General features: G+C 49.4%; 1 long non-coding RNA gene across 2 annotated transcripts in view; it reads left to right on the top strand.

The window, feature by feature from the left end:
• The first annotated feature begins 926 nt into the window (after positions 1–926).
• The window catches only part of LOC118153577 (uncharacterized), a 52,967-nt gene continuing 34,448 nt past the window's right edge, over positions 927–19,445 (top strand). For both annotated transcript variants that reach the window (XR_008481240.2, XR_008481239.2), the window contains exons 1-3: positions 927–1,181; positions 12,025–12,115; positions 13,572–18,208. This is a non-coding gene — a long non-coding RNA (uncharacterized LOC118153577). The remainder of the gene's footprint in view (positions 1,182–12,024; positions 12,116–13,571; positions 18,209–19,445) is intronic.

The raw sequence follows: 19,445 nt of genomic DNA, 5'->3' as shown, positions 1-19,445 counted from the left end.
GAATCATAATTTTGTCTTTTTTCCAAAAATTATCCTTGATTTAACTCTTGAATTAGAAAAAATAATGGCTTGGCACCCTGTATCCATCAGTGTTTTGGGGAGCAGGCAATGGAAAGGGGAAAGGGACTGCCAAAACCTAACAACTGTCCACCCGTCTTTTCTTGACAACTAAATCGTTCACTCTGGGTGGGTGCAGTGGCTCACACCTGTAATCCCAGCACTTAGGGAGGTCATGGTGGGAAGATCGCTTGAGACCAGTAGTTTAAGACCAGCCTGGGCAACATACTGAGACTCTGTCTCTACGAAAAATAAAAATACTTAAGAAATTAGCCAGGTGTGGTGGTACACATCTATTCCCAGCTATTCGGGAGGTTGAGGTGGAGGGTCACTTGAACTCAGGAATTTGAGGTTGCGGTGAACTATGATTGCACCCACTACACTCCAGCCTGGGACAGAGCAAGAGACCCTGTCTCTATGTTTTTTTGTTTGTTTGTTTTTTGAGACAGAATCTCACTCTTGTTGCCCAGGCTGGAGTGCAATGGTGCAATCTCAGTCACCGCGACCTCCGCCTCCCAGGTTCAAGCGATTCTTCTGCTTCAGCCTCCTGAGTAGCTGGGAGTACAGGCATATGCCACCATGCCTGGCTAATTTTTGTATTTTTAGTAGAGCATGTTGGTCAGGCTGGTGTCAAACTCCTGACCTCAGGTGATCCACCTGCCTCAGCCTCCCAAAGTGCTGGGATTACAGACGTGAGCCACCATGCCTGGCTACTTTTTTTTAAAATTGTGAGTTGTGTGAGTGCTATATCTACAAAAATTACTAAGGGGTCCAGTGTACTAGACCCTGCGGAATTATTACAAAGGAGGCCCAGGGAAAATACGCAGTCAGAGAGTGTCTGAGCTGGATGAGGTCACAGAAGCTGCCTTGAACAAGTCTCTCATTTTTCTCCCGAGGACACTGGGCTGCCTGAGCTGGGAGGTCTGTGTTGCCCATCAGAGGGTAGGATTTGGGGATTCTCTGACAACTGTTCATGAAATGGGGCATGCTGACTTACCCCAAATCTGGTTATGGTCACGATTTGCGGGGAACGGCCACCAGCTAATAGGAAACAGATCTTTCCGAGGCGCACTGGGCTTCTGGGCGGCTTCCCAGCCTCCTTGGCAGTGGACTCCTCTTCCGAGGTATGTTTTGCTGATGTGGCTGGCCACAGGGAGCTGGGAGGCACAATTTTCTGAAGATCCGTTTGCAAAATTGAAATCCTGCCTTTGAGAACCCTCTACAGTTAGCAGCTGTGAGGAGATGGGAGCGCAAGGCCAGGGGCAGACTTCCGGCAGCTCTGAGACTCACCAGTAACCCAGGATGCCCTCAGCTTGGTCCAGGGTTTCAGCAGCCATACCTCCAACATGTGCCCCTCAGGGACCCTTCTGGGGAGAACGCTGCGTCTTCTCTTTGCCAGGGCTGTTGACCTCTCTTCTTCCTCTTGTTTCCTCCTCTTTTGCTCCCATACCTGGTTTCTGGAAAGCAGAGACACAGCTGCAGCTATGGGGCTTCCTCCGCTTGCCCCACCTTGGGGAGATGAGGGTCGCACACACGGCTCTGTGCACGGTCTGGACTGGGGTGGTCTGGGGTGGAGTGAAGGAGGGCATTCTGGCAGACAGGCCACGTGGTCTTCTCCCCATGGGAAGAGGTGCCTGAGAAAAGCAAGAACAGGAAGCCAGGAGCCCTGCTCTCCATTCCTGGTTATGCTAATTCTCTCTCCCTACTCCAGAGAGACCAACTCTGTTTCACTGTAGCCCCCATGCCCCATAACCTGACTGGAAACAGAAGAGGAAAGGAGGGATGGTGCAGGATGGGATTGACACTGTTCATTTCTGACTTGTGTTGACTGCTGCATTCTATTTAATCTTCATCACTGCTCTGTGAGGTAGGGATTAGTACCCATCTTACAGATGGTGAAACTGAGGCTGAGAGAGCCTGAAGGCAGTGAACTCAGCCCTGCCAGCTCCAAAGCCCACAGTCTCCCTTTAATACGAGGCTGAATCCTCTCCCTCACAGCACCCGCCTCAGATTTTTAGTTCTGTTAATCAGTAAAAACCTAAAGCGTCATGGACTGATAAGCAAGAGAGACAAGAAAGGGGGAGTCAAGATTTTTCCATTTTGTCTTGTTTTAAAAACTCTTGCACACTTTTGCTTTCTTATTTGAAATGGTCTTGGGTGTGTGTTTTGGAAGCAGCTCCAGGTCCCTAAGGGGGGACTTTTCTTTGCATTTTCTTTGCAGAGGTTTCCAGCTGGAATGGTGGAAGTGCCCTTTTCTTTCCTCACTCAGGAAAGTGGAGGGAGCCGAGTTGGGACCTCACCATGGCTGCTGGGCCAGCTGGGGCTTTTTGCTCCTTAGAGTCTGCTGGTTGGCCCAGGAGTCTACCAGCTATGTCCATGGGCACAGCTCTCCCCCATTAGGGGTGGCCGTGTGGTGGGGGAAGCTGAGCATACCCCCAAGTAACACCCATCACTGTTACTCCACTGCTTGTTGAGCCCCTCGAGCCTCCATTTCTTCAACTGTGAAATGGGAATAATGAGAGAACCCACTCCTGGGGTGGTTGTGAAGATTAAGACGGGTTTATGCATGTGACTGGGAAAAGCCCTATCACAACTGGAGACTCACCAAAGCCGCCCCCACAGATGATCTCTGGAAGACACTGTCTGTCTTCAAGTGGGACTCGCACAGTCTTTCACGGTGTGAGTTGCTCCCAACTATTTTACTTTGAACAACCAAGCGCTGTTTAGGCGAGACATTATCTGAAACACCCTCAGTCGGTGGTCTTTCTGGATATTTACTAGGTTATCTTGAAGGAATTGCTAAAAAGGAGGCTAGGAAATAGAATCCAGATTTGGAACAAATTTCCAAGGGTGTGGCATCACCGTGTTGCTCTGTGAAGAGTGAACGAGTCTTTTAAGGACACTTAAGAAAGCCATACCATCCCCGGTGACATTATGGAGAGCACGTGTTGGCACCTCCGAGATGAATGGGACAGCCAGCTGCCCCAATGTTATGCAAATAGGTGCTCAAGGCTTGGGATAAAAATTCCAGTGAAAGCATCCTACAGATTCCAAAATCGCTGTGTCGCCAAGAACCAGAGGGGAGGAAAGAAGATGTGCTTGGGAAGCTAAGACGATTCGAAAGGTGGCTTTGGTGACGACAAAGACCATGACAGCAAATGATGTATTGGAAGAGCTGGAATAAAACTGAGTCATGGAATGAGGGCAGAGACAGCAACTTTTCTAAATTAATATATCATTAATATGTAATATGTCATTATAAGCATGTAGAGTAAATTAAATGTTATAAATAGATATTAACTATTTTATCTACTGATAAAAAGATTGTATATTCAATTAGATCACAAATCCTCTGGGTCTTTTGAGCGGGGAAGTGGGAGATGATCATGTTTTTGGGTCGTGTCGTGTTTGGGCATTGTAGGGATGCTGCTGGTGCTTTGCAGAAGGCCTGACTTGTGGCTCTTTTGCCCCAGGGCTTCGTTCTTCAGGCTGCCTGCAGTGGGGATGGCTGGAAGTGCCAGGGAATTAATACAGCCTAGGAACAGCCCTCAACCAATGGCTGATGGGATCTGGGCATGAATTCCCCAGTGCCCTCATCCCTGGATGAGATGATGCTGAAGTGTTCGAGCTGAACTGGCTCCCAGAGTCGGCAGAGGGATTGAGCTCCAGCGGCCCCAGCCATAACTTGCTTCCCTGGCTGTGTCTTCCATTCTCTGTCTTACTTCTGGTGCTTCCAGGATTCCCTCCTAAGAAAGTCAATGGACTCAAATCCTCATCTCAGAGTCCACTTTTGGGGACTTCCGACCCACAAGCACCTATGATAAAGGACAGTGATTGTTATCACTCTTGTTATTATTTTGATAAAGATCAGGAAAATGAAGTGACTGCTTTATGCTCTCTGTCTGCAGAGCTTGTGGGAGTCAGACTAGGGGAATCTTTGATATCTGGTCAGGAATGGGGATTTCTGACTGTATATTCATCTCAAAGCAATCTCAAGTGATATTCTCTCCCTCTCTCGCTCTCTCTCGCTCTCATTCAATTATATGCTTGAGCAGCTAAGCCAAAAATCCGTCCATCCAGAGCAATTAAAAGCTTCCTTTGCCAGACCTTGGGGATTTCTCTCTGATCAATGAGAAAAACACTGCAGCTGGAAAACAGCTGAAACCAAGAACAGGGCAGTCAAGTCTTAGCTGTTCAGATAGGTTAAAACACCACTAAAAATGTTTTTTAAAAGATCCTTTTATTTTTTCAATATGGGATGGTGGGAGGAGGGATGTTATGTAAATGACCAGAAATTTTGTAGTTTTCCGGCCATTTTGCCTCCAAAGTGGAATTTATTTGTGAAAATTTATATGGGGCCCACATGCCAGCTCATAAACCATAGTAAGGTTGTTGTTATTATATTTATGCTTAAAATAAAATAATAGCTGGAATCATGTAACACGTAGTTACAATGTGCTGGTCTCTGGGCTAAGAGCTTCATTTGCATTATCTCAGCTGACTGATGATACTATAGAGTGGTCACTGTTGTTACCTCTGTCTTATAGATGCAGCTACTCAGGTTCAGAGAGGTTGAATAACTTGTCTGAGACCACACAGCCAGGAAGTCACCAAATGGGGTTACGATCCCAGGCAGTTTGGTTTTAAAGCCTGGGTTCTTTGGTATTTGGCTTTTCCTACCTGGTAGAAGGAATGTCTTGGCTGACTTCATTGCTCAAGGCTGGACTCACCTTGACCTGCCTTCCTTAAGGAGTTGAAACAAGGTGGGTTTTAATTCTCATCCTATTTATCCCTGCCACTCTCACTTGTATAGATGTCAGTTTTGCAAACTGGGTTTCCCTGGCTCTCAGCTGCCTGTAGCTGCAGAAGGTGCCACAGCCTAGCAATGGTGGGCATTTCCTGGGTCTGTGGTGTGCAGCTGTGGATGCGATCCTCCAGCCCCTAGGAGACAGCGCTGCGTGGAGCCACTGCGGAGTTCAGGAACAGCTGAGTGATTGTTTATCTAGAAATACAGGGCGAATGCAGAAAATACATGCAGCTAGTCATGTGCCATCTTAGGTGACCCCCTTTCAAGATGGGGGCACCAGGACACTTAGGGGTGTCCATGGAGCCAGGGAGTATACAAAGAACAAGGAAAGTCTCCCAGGATGTGTTGGGATGCTACAGAGAATACAGCTGTCCCAGCTTCTCCTAGCCATCATTCACTATGTGCCTGGGGCCACATCACCCCTCTGCTCCATCTCCTTCTCTGTGAAATGGGCAGATGTTTTAGGGGAGCCCAGAAAGCCCATCTCTACGTTCAGGAATCTGTGAGCAACCCTTCCTCCAGGAGGCATTCTTCCCCTACCCCTGGTGCCATGCAGTGTCTGCTGTCTCCGTGTCTTTAGTCCTTTGGCCCTGGGCATGGGTCCGGGTCTCCCTGAGGACCCAGCTGGGTTGTAGGTTCCTGAGGTTAGTGGATGGGGACTTCTTTGTGTTGAGATGTTCACAGAGTAGATCTAGCACAGTGGCTCCAAACTAGCCATGTTTTTCTTCCCCCATTGGACATTTGAAATGTCTGGAGACATTCTGGGGTGTCAAAACAGGGAAGAGAGTGCCATTGGCATCTGGGGAGGGAGAGGCCAGGATGCTGCTGATCATCCTGCATAGGACAGTCCCTGCAGGAAAGAACAGACCGGGCCACCATGTGCTGGTGCCAGGTGGGGACACTCTGGTCTAGAGGAAGACTAGGTAGATTGAGGACTGTGGGTCCCATGCACTGTGGTAGGCCCTTGCTTTTCCTCCTCTTTAAATTCCTTCGCCCCAGCAATCAAGAGAAGACCGATAAATAATCACGGCTCAGTCAAGTCACAGTTACTCTTTTCTAAAAATCAGTAATCCATGCGCTTCATAAGAAGCCCTGCAAAATGCCCTTCCTCACAATGGCACACAAGGAAAATGAATGATTTTGCATACCCAAGCACAGTGGTCCCCCAGTCCCTGCAACAGGGGTGTTCACGGTGGACCCGTCCCTTGTGTATCCTTCTAGAGGTCAATCTCGGTACGAATGACACTTTGGGTTAGACTTTTGCTGTATTGCGGGGCTGTCCTGTGTGCTGCAGGATGTTTTGAAGCATCTCTGGTCTCGCCCCACTTGATTTTTGTAGCACCTTTCTAGTTGCGACAGCTAAAAACGCCTCTAGACATCGACAAACGTTCCCTGGCAGCCCTGGTTCAGAACCACTATTCTAGAGATATCCTTTGAATATTCATACATGTATGTATTTATGAAAATATATCCATGGTGCTTGGCACATCGTAGGTACTCAAGAAATATTTATTAAGAGAACTTAAGAATACGACAATAAAGCAGGTCTTGTTTTAAATGCTCCAGAGGTACAGGTTATGTGTATCCTAACACAAATACAGAATAGGAAACAACAATTCTTTCCTGATTTGTACTTATCTGTTTTGCTTTCGGGGAGCACAGCTTGTTGTGCCCCCTAACCCCTAACCTAGATTTATGTCCATTACTGAAGGCAGGGATGAGGGGGCTGAATCCCAGGGGCCTCGGAGGTCCACCTTCAGAAGGAGCTGGCTGCCTGATGATAGTCCTTACACATGGGGTCTCCTTCCCGCCCCCTACCCTGCTGGGCTGATAGAATGCGAGAGGCATCAGGTATGCACCTCCCACCCCCCATAGCCCCTCCCACCTGGCATGTCCTGCTCAACCGACATCTGGGTTTTGTTCCAGGCTATGGCCTTGGTTCCAGAAAGAGTGCCCTTTCTAAGAAGGTGGGGGCATTAGTCCAGCTTGGGCAATTGGCCCAAAGTCCATTTTGTGTAATTCTGGGCAGCATGCCCGGTTTCTTCCTGGAGTGCAGATGGGTCTGGGATGGTCCCTGGATTTTCCATGTTTCTGGAGTAGGGTGGTTGGGGAGCTGGAGGCTGGGAGCTGGGAGCTGGGAGCTGGAGGCTGGGAGCTGGAGGCTGGGAGCTGGGAGCTGGAGGCTGGGAGCTGGGAGCTGGGAGCTGGAGGCTGGGAGCTGGGAGCTGGAGGCTGGGAGCTGGCAGCTGGGAGCTGGAGGCTGGGAGCTGGAAGCTGGGAGCTGGGAGTTGGGAGCTGGGAGATGGAGGCTGGGAGCTGGGAGCTGGGAGCTGGAGGCTGGGAGCTGGGAGCTGGAGGTTGGGAGCTGGGAGTTGGAAGCTGGGAGCTGGAGGCTGGGAGCTGGGAGCTGGGAGCTGGGAGCTGGGAGCTGGGCAGATGACCTATGCAGACCTGCTAAGCACTGCTCGGAGGCACAGTACCCAGGGCCTGCTTGCTGATCCCAGCTGGGCCCAGGCAGGTGCATGGAGGGGTGAAGCCAGCCTTCCCAGGGAGTGCACAGCAGGGGTAGGGAGCAGGGCCTTGGGGAGCCCTAGAGAGCAAGGCATTGTGGCCATGATGAGTGCTGTGGTCTGGATATGGTTTGCTAGGAGCTCAGCTGGGGCTGGCAGCCTCAGTTTCTCTTCACATGGGCCTCTCTGTGGGGTAGCTTTGGGATAATTTATTACCCAAATAATGTGGCTCAGGGCTTCAAAGGCACATGTGCCAAGAGAGAGAAACATCCAGAAGCTGCATGGCCTTGTCCAACCATGAGGATGAGATTACCTGACATGGTTTATGGTGGACTCCATCAGCCAAGAAGGTCATAGAGGCCTGCCCAGGTTCCAGATGAAGGGACACTGACTTGACCCCTCGATAGAGGCATGCCAGTGTCACTTGTATAAGAGAAAGTGGGATGGGAGATACTGTGGTGGCTGTTCTTAGAAAATGCCGTCTGCCACAGGCTGTATGGGTTCCAGTCTGGCCGCCAGCAAAGCGAGCGTTTCTAATCAGAGTGTGTGCCTGTGTGGATGGGGTTCACGGTATCATTTCCCTAAAATTCCGTTCCCTAAAATTGCTTGCTGCTTAGCAGGGTATTTTTCTCTGAGTCTATGTCTTTCTTCAGACTCTCAAAGAGGCTTGAGGTCCTGGAAAGATTAACGCCTATACAAGCAGGGTGTCAACTCACATTTCTTGAATTGAAGCCACTGCGTTGTGGCCCACTAAAAGGATTTTCATTTTCAGCTTTATGGCGAATTGTAGCTTCGCTGGAGGAATTGGAAGCATTCTCGGTGTTTTGCAGGAGAGCTGCTGTTTTGACATCTGCAACAGCGCAGTCACGTAGGCAGCCTCAGGCTCCAACTGGGGATGCAGATGGTCCAGCCTGGGGAAAGAGTAGGCAGGGGCGGGGCCGGGGTGCAGGGAAGCTCGGTCAGAGGCTGCTGCTGGAAGAGTGAACCCAGTGCAGAGTTGGGTCGACGGGCACAGGCAGGGCGCAGGGGGCTGGCTAATCCTGCCAATGTCCTTTAATAGTGCCAGGTGCTAGGATAGCTATTCCCCACTGTCAGCTCCCCTGGGCTCTCAAGGACTGCCTTTGGCAGTGCCAGTGTATTTTTAGCCCTCCAGCAAATGGATAAAGTGCTCGGAGAGGCACTGTTTCCCTCTCAGCTGTAGGCAACGCTTGGCACCTTTCCGAGACTAGGCGGCGCAAGGACCCCTCCAGCCACAGAGGGAATGTGGGTCCGGCTCCCACCTCCCTCCCAGGCCTCCCGCAGGGTCCTGGGAGAGGGACGTAGTCATCTGTTGGACAGGGGCCAGGAATGTGAGCCCCTGGTTGTTTGGGGGAGAGCGAGTGGGCTAGCCTTTCCCTAGCAGAGGACCCAGCACAGGGCAGCAGGCTCCCCTGGAGGGAGCTCTCCAGCTGCTCACCCTGAGGAAAAATGATGTGTCCCAGGACCACCTGCAGTTAGGTGGGCAAGGCAGGGCGTGCTAGGCCAGGGGGCTAGGCGGATGGGTGAGCCCCTGACCATGCCAGAAAAGCCCCATCCCTGAAGGCTGCTGTGAGGGGAGGCAGGGTTGAGAGTGGCAAGAAGCCACTTCCTGACGACCCAGTGGTAAACACTCCAGGTCAGCCTTGAGCATTGATCTGCCAAATATTTGCTTGGGTCCCTGACCTAGCATACTTCCTGCCCTCACCTCCTCCCCAGCTGCAACCCAGCTGCCCTACCCCTTGATCCTGGAGGGGTGGACATCATTTCCCAAAGAGGCCCCTTCCAGGCACAGTCCCCTGTCATGTGGCGTGGGCTGTGGGTGAGGGTGGATGGGCTGGGGGCTGGGACGGGCATCCTCACGGGCCCTTTGTTTGAAGTGGCCACCTCAGTGAAGCTGGTCGGAAGTGGTCAAGGTTCACACAGCTGCCCACGTAGAACCAAACTCCACAAGGGCCAGGCTGCCAGGGCTCCCTCCCCAACAGCTGTTCCACCACCCAAGCCTGGGAAAAAGAGAGGCCCTGCTTCTCCCAGAAAGCAGGAGGAGGCCAAGAGGTCTCTGGCCCGGAGATGCTCTCTCTGTTTAATCACACACACATATACACATACACACACACCCCACTTTCTCTGAGTGCCCGCCCTGGGCTGTCCACCATGCTAAGTTCTGCACAGACGGTATCCCCTGCATCATTGTGACTCTGTGGGTTACTTTGCTCCATTTTACTGAGTTGGAAACCAGGATTCAGAAAGGTTGGGCAACCTGTCCGAGCTCACACAGCTGAGACTTGGGGAGCTGCTGGGTGTCAGATCCGGGGCTGCCGGATGGCCTGTTGCACCCAAGAAGGGAGGGCAGGACAAGAAGATTCTGGGACAAGAGGAGATGTGAGGGGCTGATCAGGGGCAGAGCCTCTGTGCCTGCAGAGCACCGACCATTCACAATCATTTCCCGAGATAGCTTATAGGAAGAGAATAAAACCAACTTGCTTAAGTCATGGTTGTTTGGGACTTTCTGTCACTTGAAGCCAAAGTGGTACTAAATAAAACACCTGCAGTGTGAGCTCCTCCCACCAGGCTGGCTGCCTGCTCTCTGAAGGCTCCACTGCCTGTGCCTGGCTGTTCCTGCAGGCTCCTCTGCCTGTGCCTGGCTGTTCCTGCAGGCTCCTCTGCCTGTGCCTGGCTGTTCCTGCAGGCTCCTCTGCCTGTGCCTGGCTGTTCCTGCAGGCTCCTCTGCCTGTGCCTGGCTCTTCCTGCAGGCTCCTCTGCCTGTGCCTGGCTCTTCCTGCAGGCTCCTCTGCCTGTGCCTGGCTCTTCCTGCAGGCTCCTCTGCCTGTGCCTGGCTGTTCCTGCAGGCTCCTCTGCCTGTGCCTGGCTGTTCCTGCAGGCTCCTCTGCCTGTGCCTGGCTGTTCCTGCAGGCTCCTCTGCCTGTGCCTGGCTGTTCCTGCAGGCTCCTCTGCCTGTGCCTGGCTGTTCCTGCAGGCTCCTCTGCCTGTGCCTGGCTGTTCCTGCAGGCTCCTCTGCCTGTGCCTGGCTGTTCCTGCAGGCTCCTCTGCCTGTGCCTGGCTGTTTCTGCAGGCTCCGCTGCCTGTGCCTGGCTCTTCCTGCAGGCTCCTCTGCCTGTGCCTGGCTGTTCCTGCAGGCTCCTCTGCCTGTGCCTGCCTGCTCTCTGAAGGCTCCACTGCCTGTGCCTGGCTGTTCCTGCAGGCTCCTCTGCCTGTGCCTGGCTGTTCCTGCAGGCTCCTCTGCCTGTGCCTGGCTGTTCCTGCAGGCTCCTCTGCCTGTGCCTGGCTGTTCCTGCAGGCTCCTCTGCCTGTGCCTGGCTGTTCCTGCAGGCTCCTCTGCCTGTGCCTGGCTCTTCCTGCAAGCTCCAGGCTTCCCTCTGGCTGTGGCTATCTCTGTACTTCCTTCAAGGCCCAGCTGAAAAGACTGCCTCCTCCATGATGCCTTATGTCATTTCTGAGTGCCAAAAATGATGAGTTCCTTTTCCTGCTGCCCCCAGTCTCATTTTATTTCTTGTATTGAAATCATCAGGCCTGATTGGGATGTGATAATCGCTCATTGTGTATCTGTCATACTCTTCGGGATAGAAGAGACAGTATTTTCTTCTGCTTAATGGCAGTGGTGTGTGAGTAAAGCAGCTCTCTGGGGGAGAAAGCGCCCTGATTTACAGTGCTAGCCAATTCCCATGGTGTAAATGCTCCCACCGTGGTTAGTTTCAAGCTATGATGGTTTAACAACTGGCTCACAAAATTCCTGAGCATTTAACAGTTGTTTCTCATGAGCCCGTGCTAGCAGGCTCCAACTTGCTACTGCTTAGGGTCTGCCCACTGCTGAGGCTTAAGGCTTGCACTTAGTAGGTATACAACAGGCTGGTGCCACAAACTCTTAATTGGATGGACTATTTGATTCAACTCTTTTTTTTAACTGAAACCCTTACTTTGTTCCTAGAAGACTTTCGTGGATATAGGGGAAGATCATTTGCAACACGGTGATAATCTTGCTCCCTCCCGAGATCTATTGCCCTTTGCAATGTGACTTTGCAGCTTCCAGTCCTTGAATCAGGGACAGCCTTTTGACTTAACTTAGCCATTGGAATATGTTGGGAGTAACTTTATGATAGTTTAAGCCTGGGCCTCAAGAGGCCCTGAGTACTGCTGCTGTTGTCTTAGAAGCCCGTTGGTTACCACGGATAAAGCCCAGGCTACTACTGTGCCTAAAAATTAGGCTATGCCTCTGAGGATGAGAGACCATGTGGAGCAGAGTCGTAGGGTCTCAGCTGAGCCAACCCAGATCAGACAGCCCCAGCAAACCCAGCAGCTGGCCAAAGACATGCAAATGAGCCCAGCTGCATACAACCCAAATGGCTACCATGAGGACTCATGAGCTAAAAAAATAATAGTTGTTTTAACCCCTAAATTTTGGAGTAGTTTATTATGCAGCAAAAGCTGATGCACCGTCTTTGCATTCAGAAGTAGCTTAGCTTTTGATTGGAATGTCCATCTCTACCTGAGTGAGATAGAGAGATAGCCTCCTGTTCCCCACTATCCATCAACCAAGAGCAAGAAGACCAAGTGTCAGCACTTGACCCTCCCAGTGCATAAGTTCCAGTAGAGTCTTACATGTTCCCCTAAACACAGCCTACAGGAACCCGGAAAATGTGGACGCTCTGGCTATCTGATGTAAGAGTTGGACAGGAGGCATGGCATCTGTCTACATACTGGAGTTCAGGTGAGCTCTCCTCGCTTTTGACTTTGCCTGTGCCATGAAGACATGCAGCTGGAGCTGCTCTTTTCCTGTTAATGAAGGCCTAACTGCCTTTTGTGGGAAATGTCCACACACACATTTCCCACAGAATAAGACAGACAAATTTCCCACAGAAATGGGAAACTCACAAATTCTTCCTTTTTCTGCCCCATAGAATTATTATTGTTACTGTTTTTTTTTTGTTTTGTTTTGTTTTTGATAGGACAAGAGGATCCTAATGTTTTTGGGGGGAGGCCAGAGAGAAAGAGCCATGTCTTAAAGCAAACAATAAATTTCTACTTTCAGTTCAAGGGTAAAATCTGGCCTGTAATCTGTGAAGGAGTGTGTGATAAACCAAATGAAACCAACCTGCCCTCCAGGTCTGAACTGTAGAAACTCTGTGGTAACAAGGCATTCTAGGAAAGGAGAGAGGAAGTGGGCCTTGAAACTGATTTGCAACTGTGCGGGATGGTGGTGTGTGGTTCACCTCTACCCAGCTGTGTGACCTTGGGCCAGTCTCCCGCCCCTACTGGGACTGCGTATCACATGGGGCTGGACTGCAGAGCCCCACTCTCTTCAGTATACAGTATTTTGATGTCAGAGAGCTGGAGAGGCTCCTGGCGTTTGACTGTTTATCCTTGGAGGTATGTATGACCACATGCCATTGGCATACAATGTACCCATTGTGATGACAGGGAAGTAGTGTTGTGCCTTCCCCAGGTTATATTTGGCCTTGGACCATGGTCAGAACACACACACACAACATTATACACTTCATCACTGAGCAACTCAGTGTCTCTTACTGACAAGCTGTGTGATCCTAGGCCGGTTACTCCACCTCTCTGATTTTCCATTTCTTTATTTCTTTTTCTTTTCTTTTCTTTTCCTTTCCTTTCCTTTCCTTTTCTTTCTTTCTTTCTTTTCTCTGTCTCTCTCTCTTTCTTTCTTCCTTTCTTTCCTTCTTTCTTCTTTCTTTCTTTCTTTCATTTCCAGGGTCTGTCTTTCTTTCCTTTTTGAAACGGTCTAGCCAGGCTGGAGTGCAGTGGCATGATCTCAGCTCATTGCATACTCTACTTCCCAGGCTCAAGTGACTCTCCCACCTCAGCCTCCAGAGTAGCTGGGATTACAGGTATGCACCACCATATTTGGGTAATTTTTCAAATTATTTGTAGAAATGGGGTTTCCCCATGTTGCCCAGACTGGTCTTGAACTCCTGGGCTCAAGAGATCCTCTTCCCTTGGCCTCCCAAAGTGCTTGGATTACAAGCATAAGCCACCACATCCAGCCTGATCTTCCATTTCTTCCTTGAAAATGTCATGTCATGTGAAACTTTTAGGATGCTGAATTGCAAGAAATATTGAATAAAAACATATATAATGATACTGAACGATTTAATACATAGAACTTACACAGGAGCTTACTTTTTCCTATTCACTTACAGGAAGTCGCATTGACCGGAAGGTCTGATCTGGCCTCCAGCAGCCGCGCAGGCTCAGACCTCCTGGGATGTTCTCATTGTTCGGTTTCAGGACTTTTTGTTCAGTCGTATGTGGACACCTGGAGCACTTTTTTTTTTTTTTGCTCTAATAATTATTACTAGGTTTTATGGAACACCCTTGGTTAATATCTCAAAGGATTATTAAAAGGATTACATGAAATAATCCACCTAAAGCATGGAGCCAGTGCCTGGGCCAGTGGATGCTTCACCTACGGCAGCTGCTATAGTGACTTCCCCACAGTGCTGAACGTTTGCACCTGCTAATGCGGGGATCGATCCCCAGCTCTGGCTGGCAGGGCCACTCAAGAACTCGGCCATCCTGGTTTCCCAGGCCACAGATCATCTCCCCATCTAAGGTCATTCTCCCACAGTCCTCTTCTGTTGGGAGCTGGGTGACAAAGCCTTCTCCCTTGCCCTTCATCCTCTCCATTGCTGTAGGGATCAGAAAAGATGCAAAGCTGTCAGTGGAGGCAATCTCCTGCCTTCACATAGGCACAGGGCCCTTCTCATCCCCATGAAACAGCTCAGGCCATGGGGCCTGTCACTTTCCTGCTTGTCCTCAGATCCATCCCTCACCCTTCCCTGCTGTGCTGTGTTGCTGGGCCCAGACCTCTGTGGACTGCATTTCCCAGGCTCCCCTGCACCCTGGCTTTCTGGTAAGTTCGGTCAACTGGAGGCACTGGCAGGAGACTGAGCTTGGTAGGAAGAGAGAAGGGGATAATTCTCTAGCCCTTTCTGCTTCAGGTGATGCCTCCAGCAATGGCCAAGTCTCCTCTAGGAACTTCAGTTCCTGATAACACCCTCTCTTCCTTTGTCCCTCCAGCCCTGGGACAGTAGCAGTTTCTTGCAGTTTCTGCTTTCTGGGTTGCTGTACCCTCCCCTGTCTAGGTTTTCAACATTTCCATCACCTTTGCAACTACAGGTGACCCTTGAACAACGTGGGTTTGTACTGCACAGGCTCACTTTTATATGGATTTTTTTCAATAAACCTTTTTTTTGAGATTTGTGACAATTTGAAAAAGCGTTGAAGCATGGTCTAGAAATATCAAGAAAATCCAGAAAAACGTTAGGTGTGTCATGAATACATAAAATATATGCAGATAAGAGTCTATTTTATCATTTACTACCACAAAATATACACAAGTATATTCTAAAAAGTTAAAGTTAATCAAAACTTTAACATACGAACACAGACTGCACATGGTGCCTTTCAGTCAAGAGAAATGGAAATGAATGGAAGGATACAGTATTAAATAACTACGGCACTACTGCGATAGGTTCATAGCTGCCTCTTGTTGCTATTGTGGCAAGCTCCGGCTGCAGACATCCACTTAAACACCATATGATGCTGATCATCACATCAGCAGACGAATAGAGCAGTTCGTCTCTATTGATAAACTACATATTGCAGTGAAAAGTTATCTCTCCTGGTTCTTGTGTATTTTTCTTTGTGTTCAATGCAATACCATAAACCCTGAGTAGCATCATGGGCCCATATGAAGTGCCACTAGTGATGCTGGAGGTTCTCTCTCTTTCATGACATTACAAGAAAGTTGAATTGCTGGATGTTGACCGTAGATTGGGGTCTGCAGCTGAGGTTGTCTGCTATTTCAAAGACAAATGAACCAGCGTAAGAACCATTGCAAAAAACAGAAGGAAATTTGTGAAGCCTTGCTGCCGGCAGGCACGGAAACTTTGCACTTTTTTGCAAAATTGCTTTCATATTGGAAATGCAGCTTTTATGTGGGTGCAGGATTGCTATAAGAAAGCCATACCTGTAGACTTTAATAGGATTCACAAAAAAGCGAAGTCATTTTAGGACAACTTAAAGCAAAAGGCTGTCGGAGGATCTAAAGCTGGGGCATTTAATGATAGCAAAGGATGGTTTGATAATTTTGGAAAGAGGTTTAGCTTAAAACAATGTCAAGATAACAGGAGAAGCAGCTCCCGTGGATCAAGAGGCAGCAGATGAGTTCCCAAATGCCATTAAGAAATGATCATGAAAATCACTGAGGAGAAAGGATGTCTACCTGAACAGTTTTTTAAATGCAGATGAAGGTACCGTATTCTGGAAAAAACGGGCAAAGAACATCTATTAGTAAGGAAGAGAAGTGAGCCCTGGGATTTCAGGCAGGAAGGGATGGGCTAACTCTACTACTTTGTGCAAATGCAGTCAGGTTTATGATTAGGACTGCCCTTATGTATTAAGCTGCTGAACTCCGGTCCTTGAAGAGAAAGGGTAAACAGCAGTTGCCCGTCTTTTGGTTGCACAAGAAGGGCTGTATAAGGAGAACTCTTTTTCTGTGTTGTTTCCTTCAATGCTTTGTTCCTGAAGTCAGTAAGTACCTTGTGAAGTAGGGACTGCCTTTTAAAGTTCTCTTGACCGTGGACAATGCCCCTCGCCACCCAGGACCCCATGAGTTCCACACTGAAGGTGTCAAAGTGGTCTCTTTTCCCTAAATATAATGTCTTCAATTCAGCCTCTAGATCAGAGTCATCAGGACCTTTAAGGTTCAATATACACAGTATTCTACGGAAGGGATTGTCAGTGCCGTGAGACAGAACCCCAGCAGAGAAAATATAATGAAAGTCTGGTAGAATTACACCACTGAAGATGCCGTTGTCATTTTAGAAAAAGCTGTGAAAACCATCAAGCCCCTATCATTAAATTCCTGCTGGAGAAAACCGTGTCTAGATGTGCACGACTTTGCAGGATTTATGAATCAAGAAAAGAGATTGTGACTATGATAAAAAGGTGGGGGTGTGAAGGGTTTCAAGAGACGGATTTTGGAGCAATTCAAGAGCTAACAGACATCACATGAGTGAAATTAACAGAAGACAACTTGATGGAGATAAATGCTTCTGAATCAGAGGCAGACAATGAGAAAGAAGACATGGTAGTGGAGCATCAGAACTTATTAACATTAGTGTCACCGAAGTTGGTATACAAGCCCCCACTGCTAAATTTAACTAGCTTAGGAAAAAAAAGAAGAAAACATAGAAGACACAGTGTGAGAAAACAAATGGACATTAGGCAATCTGGCAGAGGGTTCCAATGAGTTAAGACTGTTGACTGGGCACAGGGACTCATGCCTGTAATCCCGGCGCTTCGGGAGGCTGAGGCAGGTGGATTACCTGAGGTTAGGAGTTCGAAACCAGCCTGATCAATATGGTGAAACCCCATCTCTGCTAATAATACAAAAATTAGCTGGGCGTGGTGACGTGTGCCAGTAGTCTACTTGGGAGACTGAGGCAGGAGAATTCCTTGAACCTGGGAGGTGGAGGTTGCAGTGAGCTGAGATCGAATCACTTCGTGCTAGCCTGGGCGACAGAGCAGGACTCCATCTCAAAAGCACAAAAGACTGTTTCTGACACGCACCCTTCTATGGTTTGGGCACTGAAACTAAAGCCAGTGGCGGAAGAAGGATTGATACTGTACGGAAACGTTTTCAGAGAAATGAGAAAGGAAAAGAGTCAGATAGAAATGATGATGTATTTCCATAAAATCACACCAAGTGTGCCTGCCTCTCCCACCAGCCCCTCCCGCTTCTCCTCCTCTTCTGCCTCTGCCACCCAGAGACAGCTGGACCAACCCTCCCCTTCCTCTTCCTCCTCAGCCCACTCAGCATGGAGACAACCAGGATGAAGACCTTTAGGATGATCCACTCCCACTTACGGAGTAATAAATTTATTTTCTCCTTCATATGATTTTCTTAGTAACATTTTTTTTCTAGCTCACTATATTGTAAGAATACAGTATTAATATTTACAATGTACAAAATACGCATTAATCACCTGTTTACGTTATCAGCAAGGCTTCCAGTCAACAGTAGGCTATTGGTAAACTTCCTGGGGAGTCAAAAGTTATATGTGGATTTTCAACTGTGCCAGGAGTTGATGTCCCTAACCTCCTCATTGTTCAAAGGTCAGCTGCAGTTTTTAGTGTGAATTCGCTATTGAACTACTTGGTTGGGGCTTTCTTTTCCAGGGGCACCCTGACTGCGGCAGCTCCCAGGGTCAGACATCTACGTATATCTGAATGTTCTCACCACGTAACCTCCACATGGCCATAACTTTGCAAAAGAATTTTCATAGGAATTTTTCCAGGGCAACTTGCAGGCTGACTCTGTGTTGGAGGGCAAGTGGCCACACTTCTGTAGTGGACCGTTTGTAAGCAAAAACAGCCATAGTTATTTCCTCCCCTATCATACCTCTTCACAACGAGCCTTTGTGGCTCCTCCCGTCAACAGATGGAGTCTATTTCTCCACCCCTTGAATCCACGCTGGTCTTGCGACTTGGCCAATAGAATGTGGTGCAATCCAGCCCAGGCCTCAAGAGGCTCAGCACACTTCCATTGCTCCCTTGGAAATCTGCCCAGCCTGTGCTCTGAACATGCCTGGGCCAGTCTCCCGGAGGAGGTGAGAATGTAAAGCAGAAGGAGCCATTCCTGCTGAGACCATCGGGACCAGCTAGTGCCCAGCTGAGCTGGCAGCTTGCTCCAGATGCAGAGGCGAGGCCCAGTTGAGGCCACCTGAGCCCAACCCAGATCCAAAGAACCATTCAGACCATCCACAGACTTGTGAGTAAAAGTAAACCATTGTTATCTTTAACCACTACATTTTGAGAAGGTTTATTATACAGCAGTAGCGGATATGCCCCACGTGCGGGTGATGGCAGAAAGTAGAGAATTCCACATTTGCTTCTGTCTCATAACACGTTCTGTGTCCAGGAGTCCCCAGTGGCAACAGGGATTGCCAGGGCAGCAGCAGGAAGTCTGGTCTAGCTGGCTCTGACCTCAGTTGTCAGCTGAGGAAAATGTGAGTAGATGGTTGAGTAATTACATCTGGTCAAGTTTAAGGTGTGGGTGCTGGACACAGTCCTCAGCTCCTGGAGTGATCTGGGTGCCACGGGATCAGCTCAGGGGTAGGAACTCTCCGGGGTGGGGCTGCCCTCTCCCCTCTGCTGCATTTAGTAGAAAAGTGAAGCACAGAAAGGCTGCCAGCTGTCTACCCTCGATTGTCTTTTTCTGATCTTACCAGTTACAGAGCCTCTATTATTAGGCATAGCACAGTCACCTTTCCTGGCCTACCTTATGACAAGAGTGGCCAGTCTAAGCAGAAATCACTGGGTGGGGATCTTGGCCCAGGTAGGAGGCCTCCCTCTTCCCTCTCCTTCCCTTCCCACCTCCCAGTTCCCTCATACTGAGGCGCCATGAGCACACACGTCTGGCAACCACACTCTATCATTCTCTTGCCATCAGTGGCCCCTTGGCCACCCTCAGGTCAAGAGGTACCTTCTAGAAGGGGGTATGTGTGATCATCTGGCTGGGCATGTCCCCTTGGCCTCACCAACTTCTTACTCTGTGGGGAGGACCATGGCCCAGAAGAGCCAGCATGGAGCTTGGTAGGGCCTGAAGCCCAGGCAGGGGCCTCTCTCAGCGGGTCAAAGCCTAGCATGATTGCAGGCTTCCTGGCATCATTGCAGACCTGGCTCTCTGGGGACGCTAGAGTTACCCTGCTTCCCAGTGGACTTATTCCACATTCCTTGGACCATTGGAAGCTCATTCCCCTTTTTCAAGGAAAGACAAGTCACGTCTTTCCAAGTTAACTTCCTATTCCCACCCACTCTGTGATGTAGCTGACAAGGTCTTTCTTTAAAGAAGCAAAAACCCTACGTTGGGTCTCTGCTAAGCATCCTCTGTGGAAGGTGACAGAGGGAAATTTCAGCCCATCTGAGCCTGTCCCCCTCCTCAGTGCTCAAAAATCACAGACCCATGACTTGCCTGCCTGATTCATGCGACCCTGTCCCTGCACCAG

Source organism: Callithrix jacchus, chromosome 5, assembly GCF_049354715.1.
Source record: "Callithrix jacchus isolate 240 chromosome 5, calJac240_pri, whole genome shotgun sequence".
Classification (NCBI taxonomy): Eukaryota; Metazoa; Chordata; class Mammalia; order Primates; family Cebidae; genus Callithrix; species Callithrix jacchus.
The sequence above is the reverse complement of the archived record's forward strand: the minus strand, read 5'-3'. Positions and strand labels throughout refer to the sequence as shown.